The sequence below is a fragment of the Diabrotica virgifera genome, chromosome 6 (genome assembly GCF_917563875.1).
Source record: "Diabrotica virgifera virgifera chromosome 6, PGI_DIABVI_V3a".
Lineage (NCBI taxonomy): Eukaryota > Metazoa > Arthropoda > Insecta > Coleoptera > Chrysomelidae > Diabrotica > Diabrotica virgifera.
The window spans coordinates 119,543,696-119,561,592 of NC_065448.1; the positions used below are offsets into that span (position 1 = coordinate 119,543,696).

Sequence of the window (17,897 nt, forward strand, 5' to 3'; positions counted from 1 at the left end):
GTGTGGAGATAAAATAAGAAGTTTGAAAGTAGTAGCAGTAGTTTTGATATTTTAGTGCTCGTTTTGTTTTTTGGTGGTGTTCCTTAACTATGCGATACATCTTTAAATTATATTATCCTCTTTATAAAATGCTGTGTAGTTAAAATGTTAACTGAATTTTATTACAAAATAGTTTATTGTTTATAATAATTTATTTATTTATTTTTTTATTAATTTATTAATTCAATTTTATTTAAAATAAATATATAAAAAATTACAACATCAGAAATAGCTATTATTATATTAAAATAATTATAAAAATTTGTTTGGAATTCAAAATTACCGAACTACCGAACATCATTTTTATTTATTACAAACATGATAACTAATCCATTCCGGTAAAAAAAAACAGTTAATATCTGCCTCATTTAATATTCTCTTTTCCACTGATGAACGTAGATCTCCCTCATAAGTTTCCATATATTGTGATCTTCTACCTCTTGCATCCAATTCCTATGACAACGTTTTAGATCGTCAGTCCAACGTGTCAGTGGACGACCGTTACTTTGGTAGTCATCATTTCTTGGTCTCGAAAGCGTTAACCATCTGTTATGTCTCATTTGAAATACATAGTAGAAAAATATGTCTTGCATATAATACTAAAGGAGAACCTCTTTAGTCTTAGCATCGGTTATGGCTTGCAAATTTTAGAAGCCTCGGAGGTGTAACCAGAGAAGGTTCCCATTGTTTTCAATCTGGTAGGATGTAGAGTAATATTTTTGATTTTTTTTATGTGCTATTAGATTGAAAACTTAGTCTTTTGCTAGCAGTTGCCGCTAGGGCATCCCTGCCATTTCCTTCGTTGTAATATGTAACTACACGCCGGGGTTTGTCCTGGTTGGGTCAGAGAGAGCAGCATATGTGCCTCCTGATGAGAGACTAAATAAGTTTCGAAACCGATAGAGGTGCTTGCTGCACTCTCTTATGGAACTAGAATATGATGCGGCTGTAGTTTCGTGTTGCAACGAAATTGAAAATGGTTATTCAGTTTTGATAAAGGAGAACCCATTTCACTACCACAAATGGCAAAAAAACAAGAAGGGTATGATCTGGGACATGGCAATAGAAAACAAATATTAAACACATAAGAGATTAAAAAAAGCAGAATCTAATACATGTCATAATGTATATTGCATAAGATCATAGTAAAGGATTTTCTCTACTAAACTGGAGAAAAATGAGGCAGATTTTATCCGCAACAGTAATGCTGCATCACTTGATACTACTCACACAAAATATACAATAACACATTGGTATACTAACATATTTAGAGTAAATGGACATGCTAGAAATATCAGAGTTACCAAGTGTTTATCTCTTTCAGGAGCGACGATACCCATAATTTACCACAAAAAATGACTGAAATGGGCAGTGGTACACATTTCGTACCGGATTCTAATCCTGCCGACTTAGGTAAAATTTGCTGTCACATCTCTGCTCCTAAAAGAGTTAAAACAATGATCTACCTATACCTATTGATTCTGGAAAAGACTGTCCTGTTTATTCTGCCTCAAAATACATACAAGCCAAGTGGATAATGCCAAAGGTAGTTTAATGGAAAACAACGGCATCATCACTGATGGCTAGAAGACATTTAACCAAAGATATGCAGAAGATATTATTGTTCTTTTCAAGTCCGTTATGGAAATGGATGAAGTATCAGTAAAATTTAAATAATCAATACAAGTGTGAGACATAAAATAAATAGAAGAAATAAAATATCATAAAAATAGACAGAGAACAACAATTAAAGTAGTCTATTAGAAATCAATATTATTAACTTTGTGGGGAGTTTTGAATACATAGGATTACTAATTTTAAATAACGCACTAAAAAAAATACCAGCAAAGATCGACAATTGAAGAAAATTTGATTTTTAAATTAACCGCAATATATCTCAAAAAACCATGATATAGGTGTTGAAACCAAAATCAAGATTATAATCATAGGAAGCGTGTGTTTCAAGTCTATCTGTTACACCCTGGACTCTCAACGAAAAACCTAAGCGACTGATAGATGCGTTAGAAATGTTCTGCTAGATAACAATGCTTAGAATTCCCTGCATGATGTGTAGATATGTAAATTGTTAGTTATATGCATAATATGTAAGTTAATCTCGATCAATTCGTTCACAGACCCTTAAAAAATTTAAGATTTTAAAATAATATTGTTATATAGGTTTGACAATTTTTCTGGGTTAGACTTTAAAACCACTAACTCCTAGGACGAACGAGTATGAATATTTTTAAATAAACAGACATTAAAATAGGAATACTAAGGAAGCAGACCTCATCTTACTGAGTGGAACAAAAGATCTATATAGATTTGGTTATCGATGTAGGAAAAAAATTGTCAATACATCATCTATAATACCAATAACATCTTTTTTCAACACATATTGTTTTTTTATTTCATTATGTTTCATTTTTGTGTACAAAGTACTCATATAACACCGTATAGAGTTAATACATTGTTAGCCTGCTGGTGATCGATATAATTATCGACATAGATATTATTCGATTCACACAGTATTTTAAACTATTGATCAGATGAAAACCACTACTGTGGTTCGCTCAAAAGACTGTTTAATTATACATATTATTTCAATATTTATAGATTTATATGTGGTATTGTACCTAGCAGATAAATATAAACATTTCTCTCCATTAAGAAACACTGGCTAGAATACTATGTGCTCCCTGCTATTTCCTTATTCAGTTTCTACGAAAGATTTATTTTTATTAGTTTTGCAACCATAGTATTCCCAAAATTCTAGCTGTCGTGCTAGAGAGCATAAATATTTACCCGCGCTTTTCTAGCCTATTGTGATCTCCCACTTTCTCGACTCCAGCTCTCGCATAGCATTTGCAGTGTATTAGTATACTTCATATTCACAGTAGCTTCATAACCTTATTTCCAAGCTTCTTTTTGCAAATCCGTTTCAAATAGCGAAAATTACATAATGTTCAGGTTATTTCTAGCTGTATTTGAATGTCTCTTCCCACCATATTATGTGAGTAATCGGGAATGGTTTGTATGTAATCATTTATAAAATCAATCGCTGTAACAGTACAGTGTGATAATCAGTACATACCCTGTATATTTTTATCTACGAGATAAGTTAAGCACATTACGAGAATAAGTTCTGCTAGCGCTTATCGCAACATAATAAAATTCTAAATTCCCTACAGACTTCTGAAATTTCATTTTCTTTCCATTTATTTATTTTCATAAAATATATCCGGGTTATAAAGCTCAGGAAAGTAAAACAAGATATGCCATATAAGTCCTAGTTGCATGCATACCTTATATTTGTCCTAAATAAACTCAGCTCTTATTACTTCTGAGATTAGAAAATTTACAGTAAGAACAAGTATTTGAACCGTCTAATTTAACCATATATTATACAGTGCTATATATAGGGCGCGTTCGCTACGGAGACCAAAGGATGGTATCCTAGCCTAGAGCATGGTATCGTACTCTTCATATTCGTGAACTCTCGCATTTAAAATAATGCATTTATTTTACATAGCGATTGATAATATATTTTCGATCGCCAGGTAAAATGAATATATTATTTTAATCAAACGAAACCGTAGATTTTCTTATTTTATTATTTTACTAATGCCATACTCTGTATAGAGTACACAGACTCGTTTCATATGGGTCTCTGAACCGCAAAGTGGAATGTTTTCCTAGCGGTGCCTATTGGAATGGTTATACCTGGGTTAAGCAGAGAACTCGAATAGAGTCGAAATTCATTTCGCTTATTCCCCGCTAGAGGGCGTTCTATCCATACTGCGATATAAATTGTTTTAATTTATATCGAGAATCTACGGCCGTGATGGTAAAAATCTGTCTTCCTCAGAGCCTCCTTGAAAACAGGTAGACCTAGAAATAGTACTATCGGGGGATGGAGGAAGACAGATTTTAATCAAACGAAACCGTAGATTTTATTATTTTATTATTTTACTAATGCCATACTCTGTAGAGAGTACACATACTCGTTTCATATGGGTCTCTGAACCGCAAAGTGGAATGAATTCCTAGCGGTGCCTGTTGGTATGGTTATACCTGGGTTAAGCAGAGAACTCGAATCAAGTCGAAATTAATTTCGCTTATTCCCCGTTAGAGGGGGTTCTATCCATACTGCGATATAAATTGTTTTAATTTATATCGAGAATCTACGGCCGTGATGGTAAAAATCTGTCTTTCTCAGAGCCTCCTTGAAAACAGGTAGACCTAGAAATAGTACTATCGGGGGATAAAAGAAGACAGTTTTTAATCAAACGAAACCGTAGGTTTTCTTATTTTATTATTTTACATTATTTTAAATGGGAGAATTCACGAATATGAAGGGTACGATACCATGCTCTAGGCTAGGATACCATCCTTTGGTCTTCTTAGGGTTTGCTCACTACGGAGACCAAAGGATGGTATCCTCGCCTAGAGCATGGTATCGTACTCTTCATATTCGTGAATTCTCGCATTTAAAATAATTTATTTAGTTTACCTGGCGATCGAAACTATATTATCGATCGCTATGTAAAATAAATGCATTATTTTGAATGCCAAAATTCACAAATATGAAGAGTAGGATAATACTATGCTCTAGGCTAGGATACCATCCTTTGGTCTCCGTAGTGAGGATGGTATCCTAGCCTAGAGCATAGTATCCTTTTTTTATTGAGGTGGAACGCTCTTAGAAGACTGGGGAAGGTGTCCCTAGTACTGTTGGACTCGGACAGGAGAGGGGAACACGCTAGGACCCACAGACCAGAGTATGATCCATACTCCATCCATTTTGACCCAATGTGCTTCTTCAGGTCATCTGACCATCGCATTTGTGGCCTTCCCCTTTTTCGTTTGTGGTTCCACGGTCTCCAATATATAATCGTCTTAGTCCATCTTTCATCCTTCTGCCGTAGGGTGTGTCCGGCGAACTTCCATTTAAGCTTTGCTACTTGGGTTGAGACATCTTTCACTTTTGTTTTGTTACGGATCCATTCATTTCTTTTCCTGTCTGATAGTTTAATGTTCAGCACTTGTCTTTCCATAGATCTTTCTGTCTTTGCTATTTTTTCCATATTTCTTTTGTAAACGTCCATGTCTGAGAGCCACATATTATAGTCTAAGATCCGATATAAGGTCGAATTGCACCGATCTGTTTAATGAAAAAAAATTATTTTATATGAAAATTAGTATGTTAAACATTATAAAAAACAAGGGGTGCCTGATATAATCCTGTTCTGACTATAATTAATTAATAATTAAAAAATGGCTTTTTTTTAATAAATTTGACTGACGTGTTTAACAAAAGGAATTAACACTATCGGTAAGTGCAAAGCCTATAGGATATGTAAACATAGGGGTGCCTATTTTTATCCTGTCAAAACGATTGGGTTGCCAGGTGTCAACAGGTGTCTTGTTCATAGGTATTTGCACCTACCTGTTTAATCCATTAAACAAAGATAAAAATAAGCACTGTTTAATTACAAATACGATGATATAGGGTTGCCTGTAAAAAGCCTGTTCTAAATGAGGGTTGCCTAATTTTTAAAATTTCACAGCTTCTACTTATGGATAATTGAAATATGTAAAACTTTGTTATTACTAATTTTACGAAAAACAGTTATTCTTTATAGAAAGTTCTGTATGATGTAAATCCTATGATTCCACCATCAGATGTCAAATTTTGTCAATCTTATATGAGTTATGTCAAAAAATGTTAATTTCGGTCAAGAGTGACTTTGGCCTTTATTTTTCATAAATCAAAAATTGTTATTATGAAAAGGTATTAATAATTAAAAAATATGTTTTAGTGCGCAATTACATCATTATAATTGTAAAAAAAAATTTGCAAATTTTTCTGAAATTAGATTACAAACTTAATTTTTATTTCTTACAAGTAGGATAACTCTTTTATTATCAATTTTGCGAAACAAGCAATTGTTCATAAGGAGCTTTGAATTGTCTAAAACCTAAGGTGTGCAGCCATCATCAATTTTAAAAATTTTATACCAGGTATATCAAAAAATATTAATTTTGCTCTGGAGAAAAGTTATTCAGCATTAAAAATATTTGCAATATAGAATTATATCTTTATAATTGGAATATTCTGAAATATAAAGGTATAAAAAAACTCTTGAGAGAAATTCATTAGCAAAGTTGGCAAAAATCACTGGCAAAAACTCTGTCAAAAAGTGCTATGAAATATCCAATAATTTGGAAATTTATTTATATTAGATTAATTAAAAAAAATGTAAACATTAAATATTTAAATACATTTTAATGTATTATTCAATATAAATGCAGCATATAAATGTCGTTATAAATTGTTACCAGAAAGCAACACATAGTTACTTGAAACTTTTATGTTTTTTCAAGAATATAAATAATAATGAACAAAGTAAGTCTTCAAAAATTTTAAATTAAAAAATAAAAAAACCATTAGGTATTAAAGGTATTTTTCCGAAAGTCGGTCAGGAATTTAGACATTTTTGACAACTTTTTTGAATGAAACGTTCGAATTTTCCTTATACTTAGCTATTGGCTGGAAACGAAAAATATCTGTAGGGAAATAATATTTCCTTACTGTAAGGAATAGTATATTGTACAACAAGTGAGAAAAAAAATTTCTCACGAGCGCAGAAATTTGTTGGCACGAGCCGAGGCACGAGGCGAGGAAAGCCAAATCAAGCGAGGGAGAAATATGTCATTTTCTCATGTGTTGTACACTGTACGTTTTCTATGGATGCGGTTTTGTCAAGAGTTTAAACTTCAAAATGAAATAATTTAGGTGCTTTTAGGTAATATTATATGCATAATCAGGATTTGATTATATATATATATATAGTTATATATATATATATATATATATTATTGAACTATTTATTGGCAAAAAAAAATAATTTAATACATATACCCATGTTAGAAATTTTATTTAGAAAATTAGTTCATATTAAATGGTAAATACCTTTGTTTAACATAAAATAAAAACAGATGGCCATAAACAAAAAACAAGAATTAAATGTAATTATATGTTATAAAGAAACTTATCAAACCCAAGAGAATCTGACCGGTCGGGATTTTGGCCGTCGGGATTATGGCTGTCGGGATTTTGGCTGTCGGGATTTTGGGGTAGACCCATATACATGTAGGTATTTAGTATTGTTTAAAATTTCTATACGTTATTTATTTAAAATTCTAATTAACAGTTGTTTTTAAGCAGTTTTAAAAGGTGATTCCTGGTAAGTTTTGCTTTAACACATTTTGTTTGACAACATTAATTGTGTTTGTATTGTACATGTTACCATGGAAACTGCGATCATATGTATGTAAACCGTAGGAGAACCCCCGAGAAAAAATATTTCTCACTGCAATGGCCGACTTTTCTCACCGCATGAGAAATTGTTCGTTTTGAACGTATGTAAGTAGTGAGAAGTTGCACATTGTATAGCATCCATAGAAAAATATTTTTTCCTTACAGCCAAAATACTGCCAAAAATAAGCAAATGCGTCAAATTTGACAATTCAATATTTTTGTTTCTATAGTTACAAAACCTGCATTTGGTGGCATCACGAATATTTGAGTCAAAATAATAATATGTCTATTTAAATGTTCTATTTTCGGAAAAATAGTATGTATGTATACCTGTATTGCCTTGTCTCGGCTTGCGCCTCGACGGTAATATTTACATCGTCCGCGAATGTTAAGCTTTTCCTACTAGGTATACAATGTACTATTATTCAGTACAAATATTTAATTATTCTAAACCATAAGTATAAATATTACAATTGTAAAACATTGGTTCCAGTATTTTTAATCTACATCAGATTCATCGGAACTAAAATTTTCAAAATTGCCTTCGCTACATTCACCATTATCTCCCGTCATTTCCAGAGTGTCCTGCACTTTCAAAGGCGTTTGGTCCACCATAAATCCTGTTGGTTTTAAATAATCATCTATGTAGATGCCAACCACAGTTTTCAGGCTGAAGTTTTGTACATTCCGACTCAGTTGCATTAAACTACATGGAATTAACAAAAATCATTCGTAAAATTTTTTGTTCTAAAGATTTCCAGCATGGTGGTATAATGTTGGAGTCAAATCTTTTAATTTTTTTTTTAAACTGTTCGCTGTCTTCTTTAGCAGCATAAGTTTTCTTAAAAATACGATTTCTTGCATGATTTACTTTGTTGCTGTGATTCACGGCATACATTTTAGCGGTAAACTCTTGAACAACATCCATTTTTTCGTCAATGAATATGTCGGCTTCGTCAGCTAACGTCGCAAAAACGGTTTGATTTTGATGCCTTTCATTCTGAAAAATAGTTTGAATGGTCTAATTTTTCCTTTATTAAAAAATGCTGATGTGTAATCGCAACCTGTATACGCGTGGAAAGCAGGTAAACTTTGACATAATTTTGAACCCAACTTCTGAGCCAAATCGATGCAGTTGATGCAATCAAGACGTTGGTTGTGTAACTTTTTAGTTGCTGAAGAGGCTAGGCAAATTGCGAGTTGTGACATTTTATGCATAATTCCCAACAAACTCACCAAAACTTCAGTATCCGAAGCTCTAATTAAAATCCTTGATACAGGTGAAATTTTATGAGCGTGAAAAACAATCCGCGTAAAATCAGGTTCTTCAGTTTTTTTAATATAATGATTGTGAGCTTGATACGAGTAGCCCTGATGATAAACAGTTAAAAATATTTTTCTGTTTTTATAGCATCCCTATATCATCCTATTTACAATATTAAAGAGCACTTATATTATATTTATATTTGGTTGATAGATTAAACAAATAGGTGAAAATAACTACGAAAAATAAGGACACTTGTTTACACCTAGCAGTGTAAACTAAAGCATATTTTCTATACTTATGGTTTCTTCTCCTTCAGGTGCCATCTCCGCTACGGAGGTTGGCAATCATCATAGCTATTTTAATTTTTGAGGCAGTAGCTCTAAATAGTTGTTTGGAGCTGCATCCAAACCATTCTCTCAGGTTCTTCAGCCACGAACTTCGTCTTCTTCCGATGCTTCTTCTGCCATCTATCTTCCCTTGCATTATGAGTCGCAGGATGCCATACTTCTGGCCCCGCTTCACATATTCGAGATACTGTAGCTTTCTTTCTTTAATTGTAAGTTCAACTTTCTTCTCTTTACCTATTCTTCTTAGTACTTCATCGTTTGTAACTCTATCTACACAGGAAACCCTCACAATTCTTCTATAGTTCCACATTTCAAAAGCGACAAGTCGTCTCATTGTCTCCACATTTAACGTCCATGGTCCACTTACTTGTGGTAAACTTATGATTTAAAATAACAAAATTCGTGTACTGAATAAATTATCTTTAGTAATTATTTTTTATTTTTTAATTGGATCTTTTCGACAACTCACATTGTTCATTTTTATTTACATCCTTGAAAAAGATAAAAGTTTCAAGTAACTATAATGTTGGATGTTTTTTATACCTTTATATTTCAGAATATTCCAATTATAAGGATATAATTCTATATTGCAAATATTTTTAATGCTGAATAAATTTTCTCCGGAGCGAAATTAATATTTTTTGATATACGTCGTATAAAATTTATAAAATTGATGATGGCTGCACCTTAGGTTTTAGACAATTCAAAGCTCTTTATGAACAATTGCTTTTTTTCGCAAAATTGATAATAACAAAATTATCCTGCTTGTAAGAAATAAAAATTAAGTTTGGAATCTCATTTCAGAAAAAATTGCAATTTTTTTTACAATTATAATGATGTAATTGCGCACTAAAACATATTTTTGAATTATTAATACCTTTTCATAATAACTATTTTCGATTTGTGAAAAATAAAGGCCAAAGTCACTCTTGACCGAAATTAACATTTTTTGACATAACTCGTATAAGATTGACAAAATTTGACATCTGATGGTGGAATCATAGGATTTACATCATACAGAACTTTTTATAAAGAATAACTTTTTTCTTAAAATTAGTAATAACAAAGTTTTATATATGTTCAATTATCCATAAGTAGACGCTGTGAAATTTTAAAAATTAGGCAACCCTCATTTAGAACAGGCTTTTTACGGGCAACCCTATATCATCGTGCTTGTAATTAAACAGTGCTTATTTTTATGTTTGTTTGATGAATTAAACAAGTATGTGCAAATACCTATGAACGAGACATCTGTTGACACCTGGCAACCCAATCGTTTTGACGGGATAAAAATAGGCACCCCTATGTTTACATATCCTATAGGCTTTGCACTTACCGATAGTGTTAATTTTTTTTGTTAAACACGTCAGTCAAATTTATAAAAAAAAGTCATTTTTAATTATTAATTAATTATAGTCAGAACAGGATTATACCAGGCACCCCTTGTTTTTTATAATGTTTAACATACTAATTTTCATATAAAATAATTTTTTTTCATTAAACAGGTCGGTGCAGTTCGACCTTATATCGTATCCTCTACTATTAGATTATTTTACATAGCGATCGGTGATATAGTTTCGATCGCCAGGTAAAATAAATACATTATTTTAAATGCGAGAATTCACGAATATGAAGAGTACGATACCATGCTCTAGGCTAGGATACCATCCTTTGGTCTCCGTAGTGAACAAACCATTTGATTGAGCACACGCTTACACATAGTTGAGTATCCACCCCTGCAGTATCTTTTAAACGGTTATTTAATAGTGACATTTGAAGGGAGAAAATAAACGGACGTAGGGTTCTCAACTGGTCTTAAAGGTGACGTAATATTGGTAGATATGTCGCTACAGAGCCACTGTGATCGATAAATTTAAATGGAACCCTATGGCAAGTGATATCTTATTTGAAAAGTGTTTAATATACCTATTGAATCATACTAATTTTATTTGGATGATACTAAAAAATTAATAAAGATTCTAACGTCCGCCTCTTGTTATTTGTCAAAAAAGTTGAATTTTTCAATTATCTTGCTGTTTTTACTATTTTACTTTATTAAGTTTTCGCAAAAGTCTTTATCCGTTGAATATTTAGTTTATCTATCGTTTACTGAGACCTTTAAATTTTTACATAGAATTGTACGTTTTGCAACCGACAAGGTAGTAGCTGTCTTAATAAGTGATGAATGTAAAAACAATTTCTATGCATCGGAAGGTGTTTAATCAGAGGTAACTTACCACCCTATATCGTGGACTTATTTGAGGGAACTTCTCCGGAAGTTTGAAGAAACAGGTAGTGATGTTTGATTTAAGATGTCAAACAATCTAGTCCACCAACAATTAGTAATGGCAAAAAAATTACACATTTCAGAAATGGTACCGAACCCTACTTCTTCTACAGACCAAGTTGTATCTATCTGTGAAATCACTCAAAAGAGAGTACACCGAGTTTGGCTAAAAAAAATGTCATTCATACAAATTAAAAATTGTGCACCAACTTTTAGACGATAACCCCGACCAAAAACTATAATTGTGTAGACATATGTCCCATCAAGCGAACTAACAGCCTGATTACTTAAAAACAATTTGTTTTAGTGCCTAAAGTGCTTTTCCCCCATGTTAACACACACAACGTGAGGTATTAAAGTCACGCAAATCCTCTGACCTTTGCTGAAAGCCAATAATGGTCATTCTGGGTATTTTGGAAAACCACATAGTTGGGCCTCTTTTTCTCAATGTTAACTTAACCTAACCGGTGAAGTGTATCTGAAGAGTTTACAAAACGCAATTGAGCCGTTAATTCTTGAAATTCCGGAAGATAATCATGATAAATGAATAGATGGGGAATACCGTGGTAGATGGATTGGAAAAAGAGGTTCGATAGAATGGCCATCTCGGTCACCTGACCTCACAACATTAGATTGTTCTGTGGAAGTAGTTGAAATCCAAGGTCTACGCTACAGCAATTGTGTATGGCAATTTCCCCCGACACATTTGAAGGAGTAAGTTAAGAGATTAGGAATAGGACAGATGTATTGCTGTCAGGAAGTAAATGCAACAGATTTTGAAGGCTTAATGTAAGAACTGGTTTTTAAATCTTAATTAATTTAATACGAAACTACAATTTTAGTATTTATTTAATTTACTCATAAAAATCAGTTTAACCCTTAACTACTGGCATGCGGTATGTCATGCCGTGCCGAAAATAAAAATATATTTTGTTGTAAAACGTGTTTTATAAAAGATTTCTAAAACACCATCTGTGTACCTTCAAGTGGTGTGTAATTGTACCTGCTCCCAACTGTTGCAGCTTTAGTATGGTTTAGTCTTTGGGCTACGTTAACCTTAACTTTCCTTGCGGTATCACGTACCGCATATTAGTGTTTACGTTTCTACAGTTAAAAGCAGTCCGGTGTATTCTTTCGCTATTCTTGTTGTTCTACCTTTAAGTGGAAAGCACTATTTTACTATTTTTAGGTTAAAAATACTCAAGTATTTGTAATTCAAGTTATAATGGATTTTGTAAGAACCTCTACCATTTTTTATTATTATGCCTCCGTTCATAATTTTTTTGAAAAAATAAAGTTTATTTTATTTGGAGTAGTATCCTATTCTACAGAAGTGTGAAGAATTATTCTTTGGTTGATGTAAAAATCAAATACAGTGATATAAGACGAATTCATACTGAAAACAAAGGAGAATCAGCAACGCTATGACATACCTCATGTCAGAGTCTACGTCCCGAAACGTCCATGTCAGTAGTTAGGTTAAACCCAAACAAAATGAATATGAACAGGTATTTTTAGCAAACAAGCTGTCACTTTACATGTAAGGTCCCATTTAAAATTATCAGTCACAATGGCTGTGTAACTTAATATATGAATATTTCTTCACCTGTTATGACTAGTTGAGAAGTCTACGTTCGTTTATTTCCTCCCTCCAAATTTCACTATTATAAATATATCTTTTTAAAGATGCCAGGGGGAGGGAACTTTTGGCAAGCACTATAATACACTTCTTCAACAAATTAACGTACCACCTTAAGAATTGGTAATTTTTAATGTCTCGAATTTGCTAAACCTGTTGTCCGATGTGAGTGACATTTTTTAAATCTTATTGTCTTATTATTTAACAATATCGCTGTAATAGTGTTGTTGTTAGGCAGGTAAATTGTCTTTGTATACTGGGGGTACCAATCAAACTGTGATTTTTTCACAAAGTTCTAGTGCCCCTGTAGAATATTTTAGCATACAAAATACTGAAATTAAAACCCAACTATATCTTCATCTTTTCTTAACATTATGTTTTTTTATTTATTCGCTTATGTCGAATAAGCGTTTAATGAAAAGTTAGATACTTTAACATCTAGCCTTGTGTTTCGTTAATACAGTGTGTTTTTAAATAAGTATGGCAAACTTTAAGGGGTAATTCGTCATGAAAAAATAATTACAGTTTGTTTTATTAACGTATATCTGCAAATTCTTTGTTTCCGACATAGGGGGCGTTGAAATTTTTCTTACAAACTTACGATGTATTTATTGCTTTAAGACCGGTTAATAGGTATATGTAAATGAAATTTGGGGGGTCTTTAGAGGTAGTTATTGCGCATTTTTGATATACGATTAGGCATTTAATATTCACTATATATGCGCGCATAGGGGTAATATGACCCTTATGTGTGCCAATGGTGAACATAAAATTCTTAATTGTTTGTCAAAAAATGCACAATAACTACCTCGTAAAAACCCCCAAATTTTATTTGCACTTCACAACCGGTTTTAGGGCAATACATAAATCATCAGTTTGTAAGAAAAATTTCAATACCCCTTATCTCGAAAACGAAGCATTTGCGGACATATATTTATAAAACAAACTGTCATTATTTCTTCATGCAGAATTATCGCTTAAAGTTTTTGTATTGGTGAAAAAGGAGGCTAGTTGTTAAAGTACCTAACTTTTTTATTACCAACATAACAGAATGAATCAAAAAACAGAATATTACGAAAATATGAGGCTATAATTGAGTTTTAATTTCAGTATATTTAATATCAGTAGAAATGCTAGAATATTTTACAGAGTTTTGCGAACTTTGAGAAAAAATCGCAATTTTATTGATACACCCAGTATACAGCAAAAAATTTTGTCAGCAAAAATTTTATTACAGCAATATTGTTAAAGAATAAGATGTTAAAAAAATCACTTTAACCAGAGAAAAGGTTTAAAAAATTCTAGACATTAAAAATGATCAATTTTTAAGGTGGTGCGTTAATTTGTTGGAGAAGTGTAGAATAAGACGTTTTTGTGCCATAAACAAAGTGTCTCAAAATTTTTATTATTGACGGTTCTGATAAACAGTATTAACGAGGGCTATTTATGTGTAACGCTTTAAATGCGTGGCATTCATAATATTAATAATGGGCATAGTTAAGTTATCTGAAAACAATCTAGGGGTGTTTTTTAACACAAACATATTTCCAAATATGTGACTGCGGAAATATAACCTTTTATGGACTGTTTTTATGAACCTTAGTCAAGCAATCAACTCGTTAAGAGTTACCAAGTTCGTATGATGGGAACATTTTTCCGTCATTATTTAACTAACAGCAAAGCTATAATTTATTAAGTAATTTACTTCTTTATTTAAATTGCTTATATTTCGTTGTTTTCACGAGGGCGAAGAAGACACTGAGAGGTCATATTTCTTCAACACGAGTTAAAGGGTCAACAAGTCTAATCTCGAACCAGCTGTTAAGTATTTTGCTATTTTTAGAATCGTAAAATATTGCAGTTAATACTGTCGAACCCGCTTATTGGAATAGCCTTCGTGCCAATCAAAAATATTCTTATAACCGGGATATTCTAATAACCGATTATTAGTGGTTATTAAAAGCGTTTCGGGACCTTAAAGTTCTATTCCTTAAACCGGGATATTCCTTTAAGCGGTATTCGAATAAGCGGGTCCGACTGTACCACTAAAACTGTTAGTATCTGTTTTGTATTAACTGAATTCTTACTTTTGTTTATGTGGTACATTTCGAGAAATAATCGTCTCTTGTAATTATTTCTGTATCTAAAATTTTGATATCTGATAAATTAAATATCATTTAATTTTATTGGGATGCAAACAATTTACCAGAGAATTCGCAATTGAGGTCTTTTCTTATTTCGGCTACACTGGGTGCTACCTCTTACTACTGAACATCAACATGAAATTAGTCTTAAATGGTACAAAGAACAATTAGCTTGGGACCAGAAATGGAATGGAGTTGTCTCTCCACACAGTTTTCCACAACAAATATCCCCAGCTTTTTCGGAACGACTCGTGCACTGCACGGTTAAGGTTATAGTGTAAAATGCCATCTCTTATATTTCAAGGTCACCACTAAGTCACTAAGGGAGCGGTAATCTCGTTGTTGGTAGCCAAACCTACTCATGTAAAAATATAGGGTTTAAAATCGGAGATTTTATATTAATCGGAGATTATCCTCAGACTAAGCAAGGTGCGCAAATACTTGTTTACCTTTACCTTCTTGGACTTCTCGAGTCCTGGGATTCCACCCAACCAACGTGACCGAAAATAAAACCGAAAGTCGATATATTAAGTTTTCGTGTAGCTTTTGCGTCTATTGATATACGATTTCACTTATTTTTATGTCATTTTTTTTTGTCATTTTTGACAAACTGTAACGATCAGTATCCCGATCGTTACTATAAGATTCATTTCTGTAACTATTAAGTATGCAACCAGGTATACGTTCACTCGCATAGAGTGTAATCTAAACTTGAGCCCATTATAATTATTTTGGTTGGTAGTATGGTTAGTGAATTTAACATTTATTCGTTGGCTCATGTGTCAATGACAATTTCCGCCTGTTTGACAGGACGGGAAGAAAGTGAAAGAGGATGGTTACTTGATCTTCGGTAGCCGTCTGCAAATGATGTGATTTTCCAGCGACCGGTGTCTAGCCATTTTATTTTATTTAGAAAATAATTATTTAGTTGAAAAGGAATGCATTTAAGTTGGAAAGAAGTTTATTTTATGGTATAAATTATGGTGAGAGTGCTGTTTTAGTTCCAATATCGGAGGATTCTGGACATTGGGTAAGCGCCATTTTTTGTTCTTGCCAAGGAAAAAAAATAACCATTTTCTCATTTTCAATACCATACTTACATTAGGAAAATTGTTATTCTGTAACCATCAGGTCTTAAGTAGTCCCTATAACTACCAAATTTATGTATTCTACTGAGAAAGATTCTTTAAAAGTATATGTCCAGCTCAAAGTAATTTCTGACTTAACGACATTTTCCTTTACTTTTAGTTTTACGTCTGTAAAGAAATCCTTCTTGTAACATCCAACTTTACAATCATATTTTGCAACAAGTAATCCTTAACCATAGTTTAGTTTTTCAAATGTCTTCACATGAAAAAAAAAATCATGGTCAATCATACTTCACCTACACACATCAGTGATTCAACTTTTTGTTTCAAGTTTTTCTACAAACTTTTTATAAATACCTTCCTACATACCGTGTTTCATGTTACTCAAAAGAAGTAATATGACTGAAAGATTTTTGTTTTCTTTTAGTCGCTGGAGAATAGAAGATTTAGTCAAACAGAAATAAGAATAATTTTTGGGAAAGAGTGGGAAATTTTGGGACATATTTGGAAGTTTTGATTTTATTGGAATCTTGGTTTTTATGGAATTTATTTTTTGGAATTCGCCGGTACTGAGAGGTATCTCCAGTTGGTAACAAGGATACACCTCCCTCCTAGGTTGAGGAACACCGCAAGCTACCTTCCTTGGGCCTCTGATCATTCCCTGGAAAGAGTTGGAGAACCCATGGTCACTTGGTAGACCGGACAGGTTTTTATAAGTCCATTTGATTGTAATTTGTTTTAATAATATTTGCACTTTTACCTATTTTTTTTTGTATCAATAACTTAATAATCCTAATAATAGTATACCTTCATTTTCTTAAACATAATTAAACTATACAATAATTTTTCAAAAAATTTATATTTCAAGGTTAGCTCATTTATTTTAAAATAGTAGGGGGGATTATAAACTATCTGTAAAGATAGTGTGCACATTATCTCAGTTTGAATCCTTATCGAAACTTTTATTTCATTGTCAGGTATTATACTTACGTTTATCACCTCCGAACAGATACGATATTGTCAGCCAATATTGGCTTCTTCATTAACAACAAATTTGTACATACATTTTTACATTAATTAACTTTCATATATAAATCATTCATTACATATTTTTCCCTTATTGTAAAAACCTGTGTTATCAACAGGAGTGTCATAGCTTAGTACGTCCGGTTTAGCTAGTGTATAAAAATTGTATATAGGGGTTATAGGTTTGTTTCATTAAATTTGTTAGTTGTACCTAGATATATGTTTTATTTCCTATAAATTCGCAGATCTAGATAAAAGTAATAGTACTATAACAGTAATAAGTAGATGCAAGCAGCAGTATAAGTCACTCGGTGAAGTAAAATTCACCAGGCGCCCTCTTCCGTACTTCTAAATATCTTCTTGGTCAATATTTCTCTTCTTTTCATTCCTTTTTATTTTTAATTTATTTGCTTGAACACTTCAGTACTTTATTAGTTATCGTCTTATTTCGGGTGTGCAAATTCGGCTTCATCCTATCCTGAGTCACACAAAAAGTCTCTTACATATCCAGCTAGCCAGCTCAATAACACTTAACAAGCAATTAAGCTATTCCTTCAAAGCTTATCTCTATTCTTCCACATCACCTACAGATTTGTAATAATTAACACCCCATTCGTTACAAAACTTCCGGTCATAACTTTTAAACCTAAAGTGATATCAAAATTCCAACTTAATATTCGAGCTCGAATTTTCAGTACACGTCAATTAATATTACCAGAGAACGGCAGTTCTCGCC

At 32.4% G+C, this 17,897-nt stretch overlaps 1 long non-coding RNA gene across 1 annotated transcript; it reads left to right on the top strand.

Annotated features, from left to right (window-relative positions):
• Positions 1-15,842: 15,842 nt before the first annotated feature.
• LOC126885983 (uncharacterized) lies at positions 15,843-17,371 on the top strand. Its single transcript, XR_007698523.1, has 2 exons — positions 15,843-16,077; positions 16,563-17,371. It is a non-coding gene; the product is annotated as an uncharacterized LOC126885983 (long non-coding RNA).
• Positions 17,372-17,897: the final 526 nt, after the last annotated feature.